We start from the raw sequence: 22,403 nt of genomic DNA, 5'->3' as shown, positions 1-22,403 counted from the left end.
ATATATTGCAATATACGAGCAAGTATAAATGCATGAAGCCGCAAGGAAAATGTACCGAACGCGTCAGAAGGCACTGCGAGTAGTACGACGTAGAGTACGCGCACTACACGATTAAAACACTAGTATTTTCCTAGCATTTACTCTAATGGGTTGTCTTAGAGTGTATGTATGATTCATAAACGACGTTTTCATTTTTGTTAATAATTTCAGATGGAGCTCCCCGGTTATAATATTCATGGTTATTCTTCGCGGCTCAAAGGTAAGCTTTGTTGTTCCCCTTCAATATACAATTTTACCTTTATCACTACTATTATTTGGTTCATCTTAAAGGAGGATTTCGTGATCCTAGCATCCTCGTTTTATGACATTTTTCAGTAGATATCCACGAAAAGAGTTTATTTCCAAAATTTCAGTTGATTCCGATTTTGCGTTTGCGAGTTATGCATGATTATGTGTATTACACTGCTCCATAGACAATGCGTTGTAATTTCGTTCTGGTGCACCAGAACGAAATTCAAATTTAACGATATTTTTGCTAAACGAATTAATCTGCAAGAAATATTTGGTACATAAACATTATGTAGCCAGAGGTATCCAGTGGTGTAAAAATCTCAACTTTTTTGGGAAAAGTGGGGATGAGGCTGTGGATCACGAAATGCCCCTTTAAGTTCTGTAGTGACGTATGTGCGTATTTCACTGGCCGCAGTATCGAATCGCGCGCGTAAAGTTAATCTCGCAAAGCGAACATGCACGCGTACAAGGCACGCTTGCGGCGCAACCGCGAAAAAGCATTGACGTCACTATCGAACTTGAATCTAAGCAATGTATAGTTAAAATGCTAGGCTCACAAATTGTGTACAAAGGATTGAGAGTTTCCACACATGAAGTACATTGTCCAAAGTTTACTTTAATATGTGTAGGCATTTTAGATTGAACCCCATATGAAGCTTTATGACAGCTAGAGGTCACGAAAGGTCATAGAGGGGTAAAATTGTGAAAATACTTCGATCTTGTTCAAGAGATATACACAATATGTTTCCAAAAATATACAGTCTGTGCTATTTGGGACCTATTGTTATTATAGAAAACTCCCTTTTTGGGGTCAAAACAGCACATTTTTGGTTGTACAGAGGACAACATGTTCAACTTGCTTCAAATTTGACAAAAATGATGGCAAATTGTTTGTGTTGACATTTGTAAGAATGTAAGTTTTAGGGAAATTTCCTGGGTTTGTTTTGGTTTGGTTCTTTTTCGGGGCATTTTCATGCATTTCACATGTCGTGTGTCTTTTTCCACCACCAGTTCCAAGTACAGGGAATAATATAAAAAACAATAGTACATGTCATCTAAAACAATGCTCTTTATCGGCAATGAAAATCAAAGATCCAAAGTGGATCTATGGAAAGCCAACGACCTTTATCTCAAATTCCATCCACATAAATTTTACCACCACAATTTACCACCATTTTCGCCGTTACAACTGTACAACCAAATTATGTGTCATTTTGACAGGGGTCAAATTAAAAATGCCTCCACATCTAAATAAACTTTAGATCATGTGTTTCTTATGTGGAAACTCTCATGCTTCTATCAGAAAGTGTACATTCGGCTTAGCAGATCAAATGACAATGGAATGTTCGACATCTTTTTTTACAAATAGCAAAAACTTTGCGTATGTTATGCAATGAAACTCTGTATTATCATTTGCTAGATTCTTGTCTATGTATGTGACATGATCGGGTTATACTTAAATGTGTATATCCATTTTCAGAATTGCCTAGTTCACCAAATTTACAGATCTATACTCAACTGTAGTTTTTCCGCTTTTACCTATATATACCGATCCTAAATGCTATTGCCACAACTCTAATCTAACCCTACCATTTAATACATCATAAACTTTAATGGGAATCGCAAACCCCTTTGTAAAATGTGCCACAAGGTGTCACTGAAAGAACTGTGCCGTCTGAAAATTATTTTTTGTTAGTATTTTAATGCGACAATTTAACGAAGCACAACGGAATAGCGTATGTTATTGCGTTATGCGCTACTACCTATATAAATGGGGTTTTTTTGTTGAAATTATGTTCTCAAAATATTTCAAAATCACGCCTCACTGAACTATCATGACTATTTTAATAATACCATGCTTGATACTTCAGGAACAGCTCATGTACTGCTGTATTGAATCCATGGACAGGATTCACAATATATTGGCAGAATTAACAAACAGAGGGAACAAAATAGCCAATTTTTAAAATTCAAAAAGTGAAGTCTTTTTTACAGTTGCAATTTTCAATCTTGTTTAATTGATTCAGGAATCAAAATACTAAACAAATATCGGAAGATACAGTTCTTTCATAGACACCCGAAATATCCTCACATATGGACAAAATGACAAGGTACAAAAGGATGACTGGTGTTTGGCTTGGTTGCTCGGTTTATCAGTTACAGACAGTCTATATAGCTCAGTGGTTAGAGCAATGGATTGCACTATCCAAAAATCTGGGCTTCAAGTCCCGCACAGACAGGCTGTCCGGAGTTTTTCTCTGACTTATCTGCATATGCATAATATATATATTTCCAATGTAATTTCATGTTAAAATGTGCTAGTGTGTGAGGCGTGCTTTTTCTTTTCCCTGGATAGTACCTGTCGGGCAAGGTACGTTTAACGTAACATTTAAGACTTATCGATATCAAAACCAATATAGCTGCAGCAATAAGTCTTCCTCTTTTTTTTAAGTGATTCACTTCAAAAGGTTTTATATTGAGAACCAGAGAGCCTTAACTCACAATGGTTTTCATTGTGAGTTAAGTTAAGGCTCTCTGGTTTTCAACCCTCGATATTTTCTGTCACTATTGCACAGATATTTAACTTCCCCAGATATTTGCACTTCTTGATAAGCTTAATGTGTATTGCAACTAAAACACAAACGCACGAGAGAAATTAATGATGCTTACCCGCCATCGTAATATCATACAAACAAGAGAAGAGGCTTACCCATCGTACATTGTAGTCATATTAATGGTCGTTTTATGTCCATTATATTATACCGGGGCATTATACAAATCCGTTGATTGGGCTTATGCTTTCTAGAACACGTAGGCCAAATATAATAATTGACCTAATTACGTGTATACATTATGTGACTGTCTGCACATACAGATTAGCAATAATTATTCTCAGCTGTACTGCGAAAACAAATGTTTTATATTTGAATACGATGGTGTGTATTTAGACAACCTGGTTTTCTAACTAATCTGCCGTATTAAGTCATATTTACATATGGCTCTTAAAGTGGCATTTCGTGATCCACAGCCTCGTCCCCCCACTTTTCCCAAAAAAAGTTGAGATTTTTACACCACTGGATACCTCTGGCTACATAATGTTTATGTACCAAATATTTCTTGCAGATTAATTCGTTTAGCAAAAATATCGCCAAATTTAAATTTCGTTCTGGTGCACCAGAACGAAATTACAACACATTGTCTATGGAGCAGTGTAATACACATAATCATGCATAACTCGCAAACGCAAAATCGGAATCAACTGAAATTTTGGAAATAAGCTTTTTCGTGGATATCTACTGAAAAATGTCATAAAAAGAGGATGCTAGGATCACGAAATCCTCCTTTAACTGACTATAAATAACTAAAATGATAGAGCAGTTTAGGATGACTACAGTAAGCCAAAAAATAAAGGTACCAGTTGTGTTCACCCCTGTATATCCTAAATAAAGAAAAATGTGTCAAAATTAAAACAAGCAGCTAATACCTACACTCTTTAGCTCTGATTGAAGACCTCATTTGTTGAAATTGGTTGAAAGTTAAAGTAACAGTGGTCTAAAACCTAATAAAGAAACGAAATCAAAAGTTGCACTTTTGTGTTCTATAATCAATGAAAGCACAACACTAATTTTAAGGTAAGCAATGGAAGTACGGCACTGGTTCTCTTGTTCGTGAACGCATTGTGTGCAAATCAATGGAGCACGCAATGGAGCGAACTGCAACTTTTAAATTGGCATCTTCCTTGGCTTTTTGGTTCGTCATATCTTTATTTCTTAAACAATTTCAACAAATGAGGTCTTAAATTCGAGCTAAAAGATGCAGCTATTGGCTGCTGGTTCCCATTATGACATAGCTGTCTTTATTTAGGATATACAAGGGGTGAACATCTCTGTTGATTAACGTTACATTGTTTTGAACCTTAATTAGTTACACGTCCATCCTATCCGGCCTCAGTCCTGCCGGGCTTGCGGCCTTGATGTTTTTTAAGCCGTGACAGGCTGGGACCACAGTTCCAGGATCAGTGCTGGTGCCCAGTATCAACAAATAACAAGCCTGGTAGGGCTGAGACCGGGACAAACTTGAACAATATTGTTTTTGAACGTTACTGGTTTTTAAGGTCCCATTTATTTATTGGTTTACAACGCCTTATACTTCCCGCAACATCATATGGCTAAAAATAAAGCGGTGTCAAGGGTTAAATTTCCCGCCAAAAATTATTACAAGTCAACGGAGTCATGAAATCGTCTCAAAAAAGTTTGTAAATAAACACACACTTCAACCATTTTGGTAGATTTTGCAAACATGACGTACTTTAAATACTTATTGCATGTCTGGTGATTTAATTTTACATAAAAATGTTGATTCTGTTTACGATTTTTATTTATATAATTTTGTAGCTCAAAACGATAACAGGTTTATTTCCTGTTGTTATGTTGAGATAACGTTTATGAGTATGATGTTTTTAGAATTATACATCATATTACCTTTCTCTGGATTCTTATTGACAAACGAGTTCTCTCAACAAAAAGGATAAAGCATGTATATTATTGTTTATATGGCCCTCCTATGTGCCTCTGATATAGAAAGATAATTTAAAGTCAACACTGTAACTCTGCAATGTGTCAATTCCAATATATGGTTTGGCATCTTTCACGAGACAGTTGAGGCCATCTGTTATAAGCAAAATACTGCACATTAAAGTCGTAAAGTAGTTTAAAAGTTAAAACTTTTGACAATTTAAAAAACCTTGAAAAAATGTTGGTCATGAAAGTTTTTTTGGCCCCATTGTTTTCGTTTTCGTTAAGGTACTTACTATTAAATAGAATAGTAATGTGTTGACATTGTCTTTAAAATACTAGTTTTTATATGTTGTTATTAGTTTGCCTTGTCTTGAAATGAACAAATAAACTGCAAGTACGTGTTTTGAAAGTGCTGATTATCCGTTTCTAAATAAAGGTAATCGACAACAAGCGTAAACACCCGTTTAGCCCTCGTTACTTACACGAGATGCTATCCCCGTTTAGCCCCTGGTCTACAAACACCTTATCTTCTTCGCTGCTCATCAGACCTCCGCTGAATTTATGCGCAATCACTGAGCGATGGGCGACTGATTTGTTACCAATGAGGTGGTGCGCTTTCTGTTGCGTTGGTACATTAATAACGCCCTATTTTATTGGTCAAAAGTCAATGGTTTGTCGCTCATCCAGCGACTGAGCCGGTAAATTCCTATGACCGGTAAATAGTGTAAATGTAGTCATCCGTCCTAGAATACTTGAGGTTGTAATTGAAGAATAATGAAGTCAATATAAAATGAAGTCGTGAGGTGCATCACACGGTCACTTTGTTGAAATGGAAACACACATTAGAATTCTTCGTTCAATTCTTTCGTAACGTCGTGATTACGTTTAATATTAAAGTGTTTGTTTATGTGTGACTTAAATTTAAAACTCAATTGCTATTAGTATTTGAATATTTTGAAGAGGTTTGTTTACAGGGTCCGGCACAATTCGTTTGCACATGCCAGACGGAACCGGCCTGATTATCGCGAAAACATTTTCGACATCATTCGCTAAAGGTTAGACAAGGTTGTCAGAAAACGTTTTATGTGGGGTTATATAAAGGATATATGTTTTCATAACATTCAAAAACGTTTTGTGATAACTTACTGAAAATATTCTAACATACTGTTATTTAAGTGTTGACAAAATAATTTGGCAAAAAATGTTTGCAAAAAATGTTTTACAATAACATTTTGAAAACATTAAAAAAATATTTGTTTGTGTGTGTTTTCATACAAAACGTTTTAAAAATTTTATATAACCCGACAAAATATTACCTGTTAAAAACATTTTAAAAACGTTTTGTGTTTGCTGGGAATCTGCTGAGATTCAAATAGAACATTGTCTGATCAACAGCCTCCTTCCACATCATTCCCACTCTTTCCCCCATTAAATTGGAGATTTAGATATCTGTAGATTCCTGACAATGAGTAATATTAGGTCGGACAAATGTTTTAAATGGTTTTTGTAAGCCAAAATGAGCCTGAAATTATAACCTCATGTATTGTTCACACAGTATCCTAATGGATTCAAATGAGACATGAATATTTTGGGATGGCTGGTCATCAAAATCATTAACCGAAGCTGGAGATAGCATAAAGTGCTGGAATCGGACCATCCTGTATTAATGGTCAAAACAGCCCATTATCTTTCAGAAGACAGTATAGACTGCTAGAATCTGACCGCTGTCCGGAGAGTGATGGTGTATGCATATTCGTCCTGCTATTAGTGAAAAAAAAAGCGCAGTGCTTTATATTGCCCTACGCACAGGCACAATGCCTCGATGTTGATCCATGAGCCTCAGCACACTTTACAGGTTGTCGCTGAGCACTACGGCCCCACACCATTCCATAAACCATTTAACAACAACTCAGTGACTTTGCAGCTTCAAGATCGCACATCCTAGACATTCCAGAAATAAATTTCGCAAACAGGGTCAGCTCCCCGAGTTTCGTATGGGTTACAACGAGACAATTAGCAGTAAGTTACTTGTTCAGGGGAATTTCAAGCTTTTTTTTTTCAAGAGAGCGTACTAGGCACCTTCGGGTTTCGAACCTTAACCCGTAACCTCTCGCACCATAGTCGAACATCTTATCGATTGAGCTAACTTGACTACTATTGTAATATAACTGATTTTTATTTATTTTTTAAATACGAGAGAACTGTCGTTCTGATAAGCACACTACGGTTAGTGAAGGCTATCATTAGAAAATATAAAGAGAAAGTATATAATGAAAAAGTAGTTTTTAATATAATTAAGCAGCCTATTGACAAACTCCGTAATATCAGATACTTTGAACTTGTATAATTACAATCCGTAAACACATCCTACTTCCGCTAATGTTTATTATAAACTAAATTTAATGAAACCAAAACAACGAAGGTCACGATTTGCTCCACTTTCACGGACGTTAAATCGTGTGGAATAAAGGTGGGCGTTTGGTATATAGTTCTGTTTGTTTGTGCTTTAAAGAGAATAAATCACGAAGTAAGATAGGTAACTTGAAACCAAAACATGTCAAAATATTCCTCCTTTACATCCCCGATGGTATCGGACGCAACGTAGCAAAGTGAGTTGCAAATAACAGTTCCCATTTAGATTATGTAGTGTTTTAAACTACTGTATTAATAAATAATATACACCAACACATGTTTGTTTATCAAAACTTTTTATTTGACTCTATAGTCAGTTCACGGTCATGTCCTAGAATATATCAGCTTCCTGAACACTTTAGGCAGTCCTCATATTTACTGGAGTAGCCTTACTTTTGGCTTCCATTAATGTCAATATGTAGAAGGACAAGCCTACCCGTGGGACATAGGCTAGTGCCAGACAATATCTGTTCGATAAAAGGGGATAACCTCACAGATGATGCTGTGGCTTTTTGAAAGTATTAAAATTAATTAAAGCGTAATAGTAGGATGATGTTATTCAATGAAACTTTTCAAAGCATAAAGATATCCACGCTTTAAACTTGGTACGATACAGAAAACTGCGTTAGAGATCAAATCAAAACTCGACCGGTGGTTGACCACCGGTTCCGGGCGGTTCCGACAAGTTGTCAGAGATCATCGCTATATGAATATTCACAGAATGGTTGACTGCAGATCCGTCGGATAACGCTTTTTCAATGGGAAATGAACTTTGCTGCTGATGTCACGATGAGGTTAGCACTTATTCCGTATTGAAAAGCGTGTTCCGACGGATCTGCACTCGACCGGCCTCTTCAAGAATGCATGAGTTTCCAGAATGATAGCTACGGACATACATACCTCTGCGGAGACTTGAACCCCAGACCTTTCAACTATGCGGCGAACGCTCTAACTACTGAGCTGTACAGACTGTTCCTGATAAATAGGACTCAAGTCTGGTACTTTTGGATACGAGCAATCATCGAAGAAGAGGCACACAATCTTTCGCACACTGGGAGGGAAAAAAGTAATTTTTAGCACACCAGAAGGGGACAAGCAAGATTTGCCAAACCATAGCTAACAACCATGTTTATCAAAACTGTTATATATGACTCTATTAAATTATATCTAGACTTTCTCATGGTCATGTCCTAGAATATCAGCTGAGGATATGACATAGAGTTCTATAAGTATTCCTGAACACTTTAAGCAGTGTTCATCTTAACTGGAATAACCTTACTATAGGCTCCAATTAATGTCAATATGTAAGACGTACAAGACTTACCCGTGGGACATAAGCTAGCGCCAGACAATATGTGTTTGGTAAAAGAGGAATATTTCCCTCTAGTGACGATAATCTCACAGATGATCCTGTGGCTTTTTGAAAGTATTACAAAAATAACTTTTGAAGAAGTGAAATCAATATGTTGACTTTTAAGATACTAATGTTGTTGTTGTTATTACTGACTCAGGTAATAAAAACACAATATGACAACATATTGTCAAATGGAACATTGCAAAGCATAAAACTATCGAAGACTTTACCTTGGTGCTAGACAGAAAAAATATCGTTAAGGTGGTACTACACCCCCTGATAAATTTTGTGACTAATTTTGCATTTTTCTCACAAAATAACTACATACTGGTAACAAAAGTTATGTATATTATAGGGCAAGGAATCCAATTACTTCACTGAAATTTCAGTGATTCAAGACAAGTGGTTCATTATATATGTTAAGAAATTAGGCACATTCTAATGGTACCTCTTTTCTTATCATAAATAACGTACCGCTTGAGATACTGAAATTCCAGTGTAGTAACTGGATTCCTTACCCCTATAATATCCATAACTTACCAGTGTTTTATTATTTTTTTGAGAAAAATGCCAAAATAGTCAAAATGTATCAAGGGGTGTTGTACCACCTTAAGCAAAAAGTTTATGATAGTTTTGATTCAATTTAAAGGAGTGTGGAAACCAATGGTTTAAGTTTCAGTAAAATTAATAGTTTTTTAATTGATGCTTTACTGATATTAAACACAGAATGTTAAAGATGATTAGCACACTATTTAGGACAAAAGTTTAATTAAAAAAGCACTGAAAAGTTATACGAGTGGATATTCATACGTAGTGGTAGATAAAATGATTAAAGAGTTTAACTTCAACACTACACTATTTTTCGCTCACCTGGAAGGTTTTCACTAGTTCGACTAGCGTCTTCAGCAGATAAGACATAGACAAGATATCATCACAGCATCACCATCTGCTGAAGACGCTAGTCGAACTAGTGAAAACCTTCCAGGTGAGCGAAAAATAGTGTAGTGTTGAAGTTAAACTTTTTAATCACTGAAAAGATGCTGAGATTAAACTATATGTCTTCCTAGCTGAGTTTGCATCACATAATACAAATAGGACCACCTCTAGGGTGGAAAATTTAGTTCACATTTGCCATGTGCAAGGTAGAGCCAATGATGTATTTGCATCTGGAAAGCGGAGCAAGCAATTTTAGCATAACAAGAGAAAATTTTACTCCCACTGCACATAAGTAATAACCCCACAACCCCATTGTATTTGAACAATGAATCAAGGCTAATACGTGATGGAAAATGTGTTATTTATGACTCTGTTAAATCAGATTTAGATTACCCACGGTCAAGTCCTAGAATATCAGCGGAAAACGTGGCACATTGTTGTATTAGTCTTTCTGAACACTTTAGGCAGTGTTCATCTTCACTGGATTAGCCTTACTATAGGCTTCAATTAACGTCAAAATATGCGAAAGGACAAGACTTACCCGTGGGACATAGACTACTGCAGCCAGGCAATAATGTGTTTCTTAAAGAAAGAAGTTTCACCTTGTCAAGAATACATCAAGAACATCCTATCTGCAAAAGCTGCCTTATGGACAATTCACAATATTTACATTCTATATTGTACTCATATGACACCTGGCAGCTATTGCATATTGGACTTTCTTGACCTGAACCCCCGATGTCTCAGACGACACTGCGGTTTATTAGAAGTGTTAAAACATAGCCTCTGAAGACGTGAAATAAATATGTTAGTTTTGAAGGTGCTATTTTTATTTTTATTATTGACTCAGCTAAACCGTAATGCGATAACATTTGGTGCAGTGGCACATTTAATATTAAATCACATGAATGTGCTTTTAAATTTTAAAATTGAATATGAATATAATAGCAAATCTAATGATTTTATCTCTTATCTAGTGCGAGTCCGAGACTGAAAAGGTGACAAATCTTACTCAATATATTATGCCTTAAAAGAGAATGAGAAGAAAAATTGGGTTATTTATTATTTCATTTGAATTAATATTTTTGTTTTTATTGATTGTTTTATAGCAAACATATAGCAGAGATTCTGGATCTTCCTTTTTCTCTTACATTTGAAATCAGGTCACAGAGAGTGATTTTCAAAAGATCAATTAGGGAATGGCGTGAAGCGTAAAACATCGCTAAAATGAGTTATGAATCATTTACTTCTTGAGCTGGATAGAGATTACTTGACAGCATAACTGCTAAGGTTTGTTCGTCTTATATAAGGCGGAAAAAATGAGACTCATAAAACAATGTATGTATGTAAAAGCGTACACGCATTTGGGCGCAGTGCTTGCGCTAATCGTGCATTGCGTGATACGTGACTGGCGAACGATTATGCGAATTTACGCGAGGGTGCGTTGGGACTTTATTTACGCGCGCAGCAACAAAATCAGAATAATGTTCGCTTATTTTAAACCGAACAAACTTTAATGGGGCACGATGGCGCAGAGATCCTAGATTTCAACTATCGCGAGGTAGCCTGAGGTTGTGGGCTTGAGTGCCTGAGGCGTCAAAGTGTTATGCACTAATGCATGGTTCTTCATCCCTATTGGCTCTCTCCACCGAGGTGTACGAATGGGTGCCGAAGTCTAGGATCTCTGCGCCATCATGTCCCATTAAAGTTTGTTCGACTTACAATACACAATATTTAATCTAAATTATACATAGATACATTGGGTGATTTGTTAACCAAAATTCAAAAAATAACTATTAACATACGGAGGTTAAATATGCGTGCTTTAAAATATACAAAATTTAAAAACCATTCTTAATAGTCAGGTGTTTATAATGTGCATTTGCAAGAGGTTGTGAAGGTATTTTAATACCTTCGCAACTTCTTGTCAATGCACATAAATAAATATAAATATCAATGACGTCTAAGTAAAAAAAACCATTCCAGATCACTGTCTGTAATTCTTCATCTATTTTCTGATTATTTCTCATTGTACGTACTTTTGAACATCTGATTATGCGTTTTGAATAGTTTGCATTAACTGGTAACTAAAAAGCAAATTGAACGCTTTAGTCCCATATTTCTCCAAACGTATGCTCTCTTGTATTTTAGAAATTATTATTATAGAACTTATCAATGGATTCAAAGTCGCGAAAACATTCCAGATCACTCTACTTCTTCATCAATATGTTTAGATGAATACACACCTTTGGCCATGGATACCATGTATGTCCCAAGGCTTTCCAAATCAAAGCACTCACGAGGCTTCAACAAACCACTTTTCACTTTCTCTCCGCGTAAATCCACCACATCCCGGAGTGGAGGATGCAATTATCGCGTTCTGGTATACCTCATTCCTTCGGGACATAGACAAGAACAGGAGAAAACTTACAAATGGTTAAGATATCACGGCATAAGGGTACGTTTTAATGTTAGCTCAGGATGTATCATTACCTACCTAATATATTTGAGGTATTTGCATACGAAGGCATTGAACTTGAAATCATTATAAGGTTATAACGTCACTACTGATCCTGCAAATGTTGCATATCACGTATCTTTAACATATCTTGGATGGACTCTCACCGTGATGAAGTTGCCTTCGTTATTTGAAGAGTTCGTTTCCAAAAGGCTTCAAATCCAATAGCTGCCTTGTGTCACACTTTTTAGTTTAAGGGGGTACTACACCCTGCCCAATTTTGTGTCTATTTTTACGTTTTTCTCACAAATTAAGAGCACATTGGTGACAAGTAAGATATGTATATTATAGGGGCAAGGACTACAACTAATGCACTGGAAATTTTATTTCAGCACAGACAACAGTTGTGGAGTTACAGTCAAAAATGAGGGAAAACCAATATTTGATAAATAAACCAATAACTACTTGCCTCGAGTTGATGAATTTTCAGTGCAGTAGTTTTAGTCCTTGCCCCTATAATATACCTATCTTACTTGTCACCAATGCGCTATTATTTTTGAGAAAAATGCAAAAATAGGCACAAAATTGGCCAGGGGTGTAGTACCCCCTTAAATGACATTTGACGATTGGAATGGATATGTTTGTAGCTCTAGCTTATTTTCAACATCATTTCGTACCCTATAAACTCTCCAATGTAAAATTTTAAAAATGGCTTCCATTGGATTTAGCTCCTTTTGGAACAAAAATAATAATTTTCTTTTATATTATTATTTTCTTCTTCACACATGGGAGGTTGAAGAGATTTCCAATTATTTTTTAAAGATAATAACAAATTGTCATAAATTAGTCCAATGTTAGATTGGCACGGTTACTGCTACTCTTAAGAATAGCTTCAAATGAATCTTACACAAAGCAGCCTTTGGAGTTATCATTTATCTCATATATCTGACATGTGTTTTGAGTAGAGTATTAGGGATCTGGAATGAGCGTTTTGAGCGTTTCGATAGTATTTTTGTGGGACATGAGAGCACATCAGACATATCGAATTGCATTCTGAATACGAAGAATGTCTTTCTGATATCAAATAATTTTCATTTTTGAAATTCACGATATAATACAAATTTTATGACAAATTATTAAAATTTGAAATTTTTCACATTTTTTATATATAACAGTCCTCGAAGTAAATTTTATAAATCTAATGACATATACTTAAAGTGTATGTAGCTGGGAGGAAAAGCCGACGATCAATTGAAAATTTTGACGTTTCATATTGAAGATATGGATTTTTACCCAAAAAGACCTAATTTTTTGTTGGTGTTTTGGGAAAAAATCCATATCTTCAACACGAAAGGTCAAAATTTTCAATTGATCGTCGGCTTTTTATCCCACCTACATACACTTTAAGTATAAATCATCAGATTTATAAAGTTTACTTCGAGTACTGTTAAATATCAAAAATATCAATTTTAATGATTTGCCATAAAATGTGTATTACATTGCGAATTTCAAAAATCAAAATTATTTGATATCAGAAGGACATTCTTCGTATTCAGAATGTAATTCGATATGTCTGATGTGCTCCAATGTCCCACAATAAATACTGTCCAAACGTTCATACCCCACCCCTTAAGGTAATCCTGTGTGTAATTTTGGTTCATTTTGATTGACAGTATTTTAAGATATGACCTTGTGATTCACAAGTTGTAAAAAATTTTCTTTTTGAGCTCAGTGTAGCATTTCACAATAGCAAGGTGAAGAACTGTTTTTGTTATTATGAGATAATCTAGCAAAGTCATTATTGATTTTGATCTTAATATTCGACTGTTTAGTCTTAAGTAGATACTATTATGACGTTAAACGCCAAAAGAGGAAACCGAGATCTAACACAAAATAACTAGCTGAAACCAATAATTTAATTTCTTTGCAATATATTTAATTCTTATTTCAAGTTACTACAAATCAAATTGATTCTGAATAAAATGTACTCACTAAATAAAGACGTGATGTCGACCAGCCAGCTCGCAATCAACTGACTCAACAAGGGCGGGGCAGTCTTTGCCAAGCTGGCTTAGTCGTCAATGCGCCGACTCATAAATAGTTAAAAAGGTTAGGTTAACGAGGTCATGGTGTCTCCATCCGATTATAATGAAATCGGGAACGGGGCTCCATAACATCCGCCTCCCTTTTTTGAATCGTCTCATACGATTTGATTTTTTAAATTAATCAACACATTATTTTACACTACACTTACTTTTTAATTGACATCATTTATGAAACTTACTTAATTTAATAATTCCTATTGAGTTTGAATTGCCAAGACCTTATATTCCTACCAGCGGTACTCTTGCTTCCGGAGTACGGGCCTCTAGTAATTTTGATAACAAAATGCGCGCAACCAGAGTCGCCGTTCTCCTTCCACAGAGTCATTTAACTAAGAAGCATATGCATCCCGCGCGGATATGCATACTCCGCTAATCGAACAAGTAGCTGTCGTCAAGTCCAGTAAGATGAAAGAACTAGAAGATCCTAAGGTCATGGGGAGGGTACCTCTGAATTCCATTCTGTATAAAACTCAATAAAGAACAAAACAAACAATTGATTAGCAAGCTTGCAATAACATGATTTACAATACATAATACAATATAACATACATTTCAGAAACATACATTTTCTTGAGTCAAATATTTTCTTGATCTCATAATTTGTTTCTCCATTACTTTTATCTTCATAATGTCAACTTATTCTGAAATACTGACATAATTCAATCAACTTATCTGCGTATTTTGCCAATTTTATACTGAAAGTTGACATCACAAATTATTCTTAAATGTTCACACAAAATGCCTGAATAACATGTCCGATTCCGGTACCTCTTGCAGGCAATCATTTCATTTCATTAAATTTTCACGACATTACCAATACATATATACACACAATAAACATATTTTGGCATTTTTTAAATTATTTCACTTTTCCTGCTATCCTGACAGGATTTGTCTTCAAAAAGTCCAGAGTGGCATCAGTAAGATGGTCTTCAGGTTCCCATGAATTAGACTTGCTTGAAAAGTTCTGCCACTTAATCAGGTAATGCAGTTTACCGTTGACGAATTTTCCTCTGATGACTTTTTTTTTTTCTACTGCATACAGTTTGTCAGTTTGTTTCTTATGTGCAGGTAATCCCGGCACAGGTAAAATAACTGAATCTTTGACAGTTTGTTTAGCCAGTAAGGGCTCAAATGAGTCTTTTGGAAGATCTGTGTCATCCAATACTGCTACAGGTGCTTGAGCTTGAAGGTCTACAGGAAGTTCATTATTTGCAGGGCGAACATACCGGTTATATGCAAATTTCATTCTATTTGCATGTATAGGCGCCTTCAAGAGTTTATTGTTCTCAAGATTTCTAACCATGAAATTCACCGGACTTGATTGTTTTATAATCAAGTATGGGCCGCACCAATGTTTGCACAGTTTCTTGGACAATCCTGGTTGTGTTACTGGGAAATATATGAATACACTGTCTCCTACCTGATATTGGACATCAGTGGCGTGTTGATCATACCGCTTTTTCATGGTCTGTTGATTTTGCTGTAGATGATGCTTGGAGATTTCCCTAGTCGTTTCCAGCTGAGTTACCAGTTGCTTGATGTGTTCTCTCACGGTTCTATCTGTTAAACGTTCTGGCTCCAGTAAGGCAACATCCATTGGTAAGATTGCTTCTCTTCCGTAGAGTAAGAAAAACGGGCTGAATCCTACGCTGTTGTCAGTAGAACTGGTTCTGTACGCAAACTGGATTGATGGCAGGTAGTCATCCCAATCTGTTTGAAACTTATTGACATAATGAGAAATAGTGTCTAGTATAACAGCATTAAAACGTTCTTGTACTGCGTTACACTGAGGATGATATGAACTGGTGTTGAGTTTATTTGTTGTCATGATACGACAAACTTCGAGCATCAGCTTTGACAGGAAATTTGTGCCTCTGTCACTTAGAAGAAACCTTGGACAACCATGATTACATATCACCTCTTTGTAAAAACAGTGAGCTACAGTACTAGCATCCATATTTTTTATTGGGACCAAAATTGGCCACCTTGTGCAGTGATCCGTGAAACACAAGACGTATCTACTGCCTGAAGTAGATATAGGAAGTGGACCTAAAATATCGACACTTACTCTCTCAAATGGTCCAGGAACTTCCATGGTCATTAACGGAGCAATTACTTTATGCTTAGGTGTTTTTCTACTAGCACATGAAACGCATGATCTAATTCAATTATCAATATCTTTGTACATACCTCTCCAAAAATATCTTTTCCGAATACTGGCATAAGTTTTGTGAAATCCAAAATGAGCAGCAAGGGCTTGATCATGATGAGCATTCAAAATTGTATCAGTGTAACTATACGGTACATACAATTGTACAGTGGTCCTTTCAGGAAAATGACGTTTTGCTGGAGTGGACCAGATATGAAATAACCCACCTTCATGTAAGAAATAATGTTCAGACTCTAGCAGTATATTACGAGCTTCTTTGTTGTCATCTGGGAGGTCGCCTATCTCAAGGTATCTGATCATCTTGGCTGCAAAGGAGTCTTTTCTTTGTTCCTGCTTAAAATCAGACAAATTAACACTATCATGAATGTGGGGTATATAAGTTTCAAACTTGTCCTCATTTCTGTCACTTAACCTTTTACCTTGTTGAAACCTAAGATTACGAATTGTACTGACATTTGGTTTTGTATGGCAAGGAAAAATATCATCATCTAGTGAACCAAACCCAAATGGAATCCAATTTAAAGGAATCCAATCCTTACTTTGACCTGACTTGACATCTACTTTGCTATGATTACTTGGCAATTCAATAGGAATTTGGCTAGAACTTAATGATACATTTTGATGTATTCTACTTAAAGCATCGGCATTTTGAATAGTACTACCTGGCCTATGAATTATTTCAAAGTCATACGATTGCAGTAGCAAAGCCCAACGTGCTAACCGACCTGTGACAGGTTTTCTTCCAAATATCCAACACAAAGCTTGATGATCCGTGACAATTTTGAACTTTGGACCATGCAGAAGGTAAGAAGAGTACTTTTTAACACCTTCAACAACCGCTAATGCTTCTAATTCCGTGATGGAATAATTTTTTTCAGCACTAGTTAAGGATCTTCCACCATAAGCTATAACTTTCTCACTACCATCTTGAACTTGGGAAAGAATGAATGCTAAGCCTGTAATACTCGCATCCGTTTGGAGGATAAATTGAGAATCATCAAACCTAGGATAAACCAGGATGGGCGGTTCAAGGAGTTTCTGTTTGAGTGTTTCAAACGCGTTTTGACACTCACATGACCAAACAAATGGAACATCTTTCTTTGTTAGACAGATCAGTGGATATGCAATTTGACTAAATTTTGGAACAAAACGTCTATAATATCCTGTAAAACCGAGAAACGATTTAACCTCTGAGACTTTCTTTGGAACAGGATATTTCTGAACAATTTTGGTCTTTTCTGGATCTGTGGATACGCCTTCTTGTGATATAATGTGGCCAAGATACCGAACTTTGTTATGACCAAAACTCCACTTTTTTGGCTTAAGTTTTAGTCCAGCTGTTCTAAAACGATCTAAAACTTGAGACAAATGACTGAGATGTTCCTCAAAAGACTTTGAAAAGATGATGACGTCATCTAGATATATTAAGGCAATTTTCCACTGTAGGCCTCTAAGAATTTCCTGCATTGTGCGCTGAAACGTGCTTGGCGCATTTTGGAGGCCGAATGGCATGACATTAAATTCATATAGACCGTCCTGAGTTATGAAAGCAGTCTTACATTTGCTACTTTCCTCTAGGCCTATCTGCCAATACCCTGATGCCATATCTAAAGTTGAGAAAAATGCTGGATTTGCAGCACCTAAACTGTCTAACGAGTCCAGAATGTTCGGAATAAGAGAATTGGTACTAAAAGAACACAGATTCAAGGGCCTGAAATCCAAACAAAATCTCAAGTCTTTTGAGTCTTTCTTTTAATTAAGACTACATTGCTAGACCAACATGAAGTAGAAGGAGATATGACGCCGTCTTTTAACATTTGATCAACTTGCTCTCTAATAACTTTCTGTAAGTGAGGAGGATGTCTGTATGGACGAGCCCTCACAGGAGGATGATCACCAGTGTTGATGACATGCTTAATTTTGGAATAATGACCCAAAGGACTACCTGAAGTTTGAAACACATCAACATAATCAGCCAACAATGATTGAAGTTCATGTTGCTGAGACGAAGTCAAGTTGTCATTTGCTAAATCAACTTGACTAAGAACTTCATCAATTTTAGATTGCGCATCTGATTTCTCTTGCACAATTTCAGGTTTAACTTCTGAAAACATCACAACGGGATCATCCTCAATAGCAGAAAAAAATGGACTTCGCTATCGTTTACTACAGAAAATGTTCCCAACTTAGTCCGAGGGTAAATAACAGCAGTACTGTTTGAAGGATTTAACAACAGCACTGGCACCTCAGAATAATTACCATGCGATTTTGCTCTACACACAGTATGGGCTAATTGTAAACCCAAATTGTTTAACGCTCTACCAGGAGTACAAACTCCTGAAGTTCCACCAAACACTTGGTTTTTTATTCTTGCGGAAAACACAGATTGAGAACGTGGTGGAATTTCAATACGCGAAGAAGTTCTGAGGTGAACTTTAGAATTTAGTCTGAGTGTTTTAGACTTAAAATTCAAATTTGCATCCTGAGAATTCAGAAATTTTGCACCAAGTATGAGCTCACGGTCCAAATTGGAAGTAATATGCATAGGAACCGAAAATTTTGTGCCAGAAATTATCAAAGGAATGTACGCAAGACCTACTATATTCAAACAAGAACCATTTGCTGTAACTGCACGACTATAACGAGGATTGAATACGCGCAAGCTTTTGCATACAGAAGAGTTTTGATAGCAAGTTTCATTGATCAAATTAATGTCTGCGCCAGTATCAATTAAACATGACATTTGGTCACATCCCAAATTGACTTTAATACAACAATTGTGAAAGGAAGTGTCAATATAAGCTGTGTCCCCTTCACCTACATTCTGATATTTGACACCAGAATTACTATCTACAGATGATGCATGATAGGAAGTAGGCGGGGTTGTCAGTTTAAAGGATAACCTTCGACGTGAAATTTTGAATAACAATCGAACTTTTTGTGTCCAAGTTTTCCACAACGAAAGCACGTGGGTCTATTGAAACTTGGTCTCCTTTAGTCATGTTGGGATTTTGACCTATTGTTAGATTGATGATTCCCTCTAAATGACCCATATTGTTTGAATGAGGGTCTATTGGAGCTTGGCTTAGGCCTGGACGCTATTTCATGAACTTGCACTTTGATTTGCTCCACTTGTTCTGATAAGTTTTCAATAGCGGATACTGATGCAATTTTCTGATCCTGCATAGCATTGGGATTTTCACTTACCAAGTTCACTGATGGGGTGGATGGAAGATTCGTAACTGTCTGGGCAAGGCGTGCAAAATGCACTGCTTTGTCTATAGATTCAGGTTCCTTTGAAATAACAAAAGCACGTAAGTTAGGTTTTAAACCACATATGAAATGAGTCAACTTTTCTTGTTCAGATTTACCTAGTCTGTGACAAAGCGTCAAGATATCTGAGAAATAGTCATCCAGAGACTCAGCCTCGGTTTGAATACGGCTTGATAATTTCGATTCGTTAACCCATTTCATGTCATTACCCTGAAAATGCTCAATTAATGCTGCCTTTAAATGCTCATATGTGTCTTTCTGACCGTCTGGCAGAGTTGAAACCCAAATTGATGCATTTCCTTTTAATCTAAGATTAAGGGCCAAGTGTTTCTTTGCATCTGCGAAATCACGCAACTGAGAATTTAATTCAAATCGTGCCAAAAACAATTCTAAATTCTCTTCTGGTTTGCCAGAATACGATTCTTTAAAATGCCCTTCATATTTAGACATGGTGACTATCGGTGGTGACTCTTGTTCTGGCATTGGTTCAACAAGCGTAGCGTTATCCAAAATATCTGAACAAAAGACTGGGAAAGCGGCTAAAATAGCAATGAATACACTGCAATGAATTATTATTTCCATCTATATTTCATTTACGTGTGGCAACAGACGATGGAAATAATTATAACCAACATTCTTGTGGGCTATACTCATACCCAGTATAATAATTTCGATAAACAAGGCCTACAAGATAATGCCACGCCCGTATAACACAATATTTAAAATAAATAAAATTACATACCCAAATATGCCGAAATATGCTGAGTAGACTGCGAGCTGGCCGGTACTACACGACAAACATAGCCCATATTAATAATACTTCCAAGCAATGAATGAATAGTGCAGTTAACTGAATTGAATAATAATACTGAATGGATAGTACACGGAACAAAGCTCACTGCAAAAACGCGCGAAATTTAAACAAGCGGACAGGTGGTACTGTCGATTAAGAATTAATGAAAAGAAAACCACGGATAACTCCACCAATTTATTATGACGTTAAACGCCAAAAGAGGAAACCGAGATCTAACACAAAATAACTAGCTGAAACCAATAATTTAATTTCTTTGCAATATATTTAATTCTTATTTCAAGTTACTACAAATCAAATTGATTGTGAATAAAATGTACTCACTAAATTCAGTATCGAAGTTACGTAATGTTACTATGTCAACGGGATCACGCGCTAGAGTAATGAACCACGATCGAAATGATCACCACATAAAGTATATGGCACTCGAAGGCATACCAAAGTAGCGTGATCCGGTAACCAAGAGAATTACGTAACCACTTCGATGCTGAATAAAGACGTGATGTCGACCAGCCAGCTCGCAATCAACTGACTCAACAAGGGCGGGGCAGTCTTTGCCAAGCTGGCTTAGTCGTCAATGCGCCGACTCATAAATAGTTAAAAAGGTTAGGTTAACGAGGTCATGGTGTCTCCATCCGATTATAATGAAATCGGGAACGGGGCTCCATAACAATACTATAAATCTCATAAGCCACATAAACTCAAATCCCTATTGCTTACTCACCATTTTCGTCAGAAATGGTGATTTATTTAACAAGATGATTTGTTTTAAAAGCATGCACGTTATTGAATTATTAGTAAATGGTATTCCTGGAACACAACAAAATATTTTGATCATTTGAGTACTCCCAAATTTATGAGATTACTGCGTTCTTTACAAAATTTAAAAACCATTCTTAATGGTCAGGTGTTTATAATGTGCATTTGCAAGAGGTTGCAAAGGTATTAATACTATTATATCAGTGACGTCTAAGTAAAAAAAAAAACATTCCAGAGCACTGTCTGTAATTCTTAAATTTCTCATTTTCGTACTTTTGAACATCTGATTATGCGTTTTGAATAGTTTGCATTAACTGCTAACTAAAAAAACAAATTGAACGTTTTAGTCTCATATTTCTCCAAACGTATGCTCTCTTCTATTTTAGAAATGAACTTATCAATGGATTCAAAGTCGCAAAAATATTCCAGATCACTATACTTCTTCATCTATATGTTTAGATGAAAACCCACCTTTGGCCATGGATACTATGTATTTCCCAAGACTTTCCAAATCAAAGCACTCACTACACTCATAGAAATGACTTGTTCGACTTGTTGGCGCAATTCAAAAGGAGTAAGTTTTGACAACTCAAAAATAGTGTAAAAGTTGCCAAAACAAAATTCATTTTAGTTATCCGAACTTAAAAAATGCTGAAAAAGTTAAAAAAAATTCCGTCAACTAATCAACTTTGTTGGCATTACTTAAAAAGTTGATGTAAGTCGTTGCGTCAACTTTTTAAGTAATGCCAACTTCTGAATTCAAGTTCAGGGAACTTAGAAAAATAAACAAGGTTCAAAGAACCAATAAGTTGAGTTATTGTAACTCAACATGTAAGTTGATGTAACTCGTTCATATTAAGTTACTGGTACTTATTGTTTTGAGTTATTCCAATTTGGTACTTTGTTACTTAATTCACGTAATTGGATCATTTTCTGCACAATTAGCAGTATTCAAATATTTATTTTTGTAATCAGTGCAAAATTTTGTATACTATAGCACACCTCTAGAAAATTATGCTAACCTAGTTTCATTTTCTGAGTTGTAACAACTCAATAAAGTAAGTGCAAATGAGTGCGACGAACATAATGATATCGAGTCAGCGTTACTCAAAATTGTACGCGTTGGCATTACTCGGAAAGTTGACGCAACGACTTACATCAACTTACTGAGTAATGCCAGCGAACGATTTCGAGTAACGAACGAGTATAGGCTTCAACAAACCACATATAAACTCAAATCCCTATTGTTACTGTAAACTCACCATTTTCGTCAGAAATGGTGATTTGTTTAACAAGATGATTTGTTTTAAAAGC

At 36.0% G+C, this 22,403-nt stretch overlaps 1 protein-coding gene across 1 annotated transcript in view; it reads left to right on the top strand.

Moving 5' to 3' along the window:
• The first annotated feature begins 208 nt into the window (after window positions 1–208).
• LOC140168330 (soluble guanylate cyclase gcy-31-like) overlaps window positions 209–22,403 on the top strand; it is a 127,442-nt gene continuing 105,247 nt past the window's right edge. The window contains 1 exon segment of the mRNA XM_072191697.1: window positions 209–259. The gene's annotated coding sequence lies outside the window, so the exon portion shown is untranslated.

This window comes from Amphiura filiformis, chromosome 13, assembly GCF_039555335.1.
Source record: "Amphiura filiformis chromosome 13, Afil_fr2py, whole genome shotgun sequence".
Taxonomy (NCBI): Eukaryota; Metazoa; Echinodermata; class Ophiuroidea; order Amphilepidida; family Amphiuridae; genus Amphiura; species Amphiura filiformis.
Note: the sequence above shows the minus strand (reverse complement) of the source record. Positions and strands in the feature narration are given on the sequence as shown.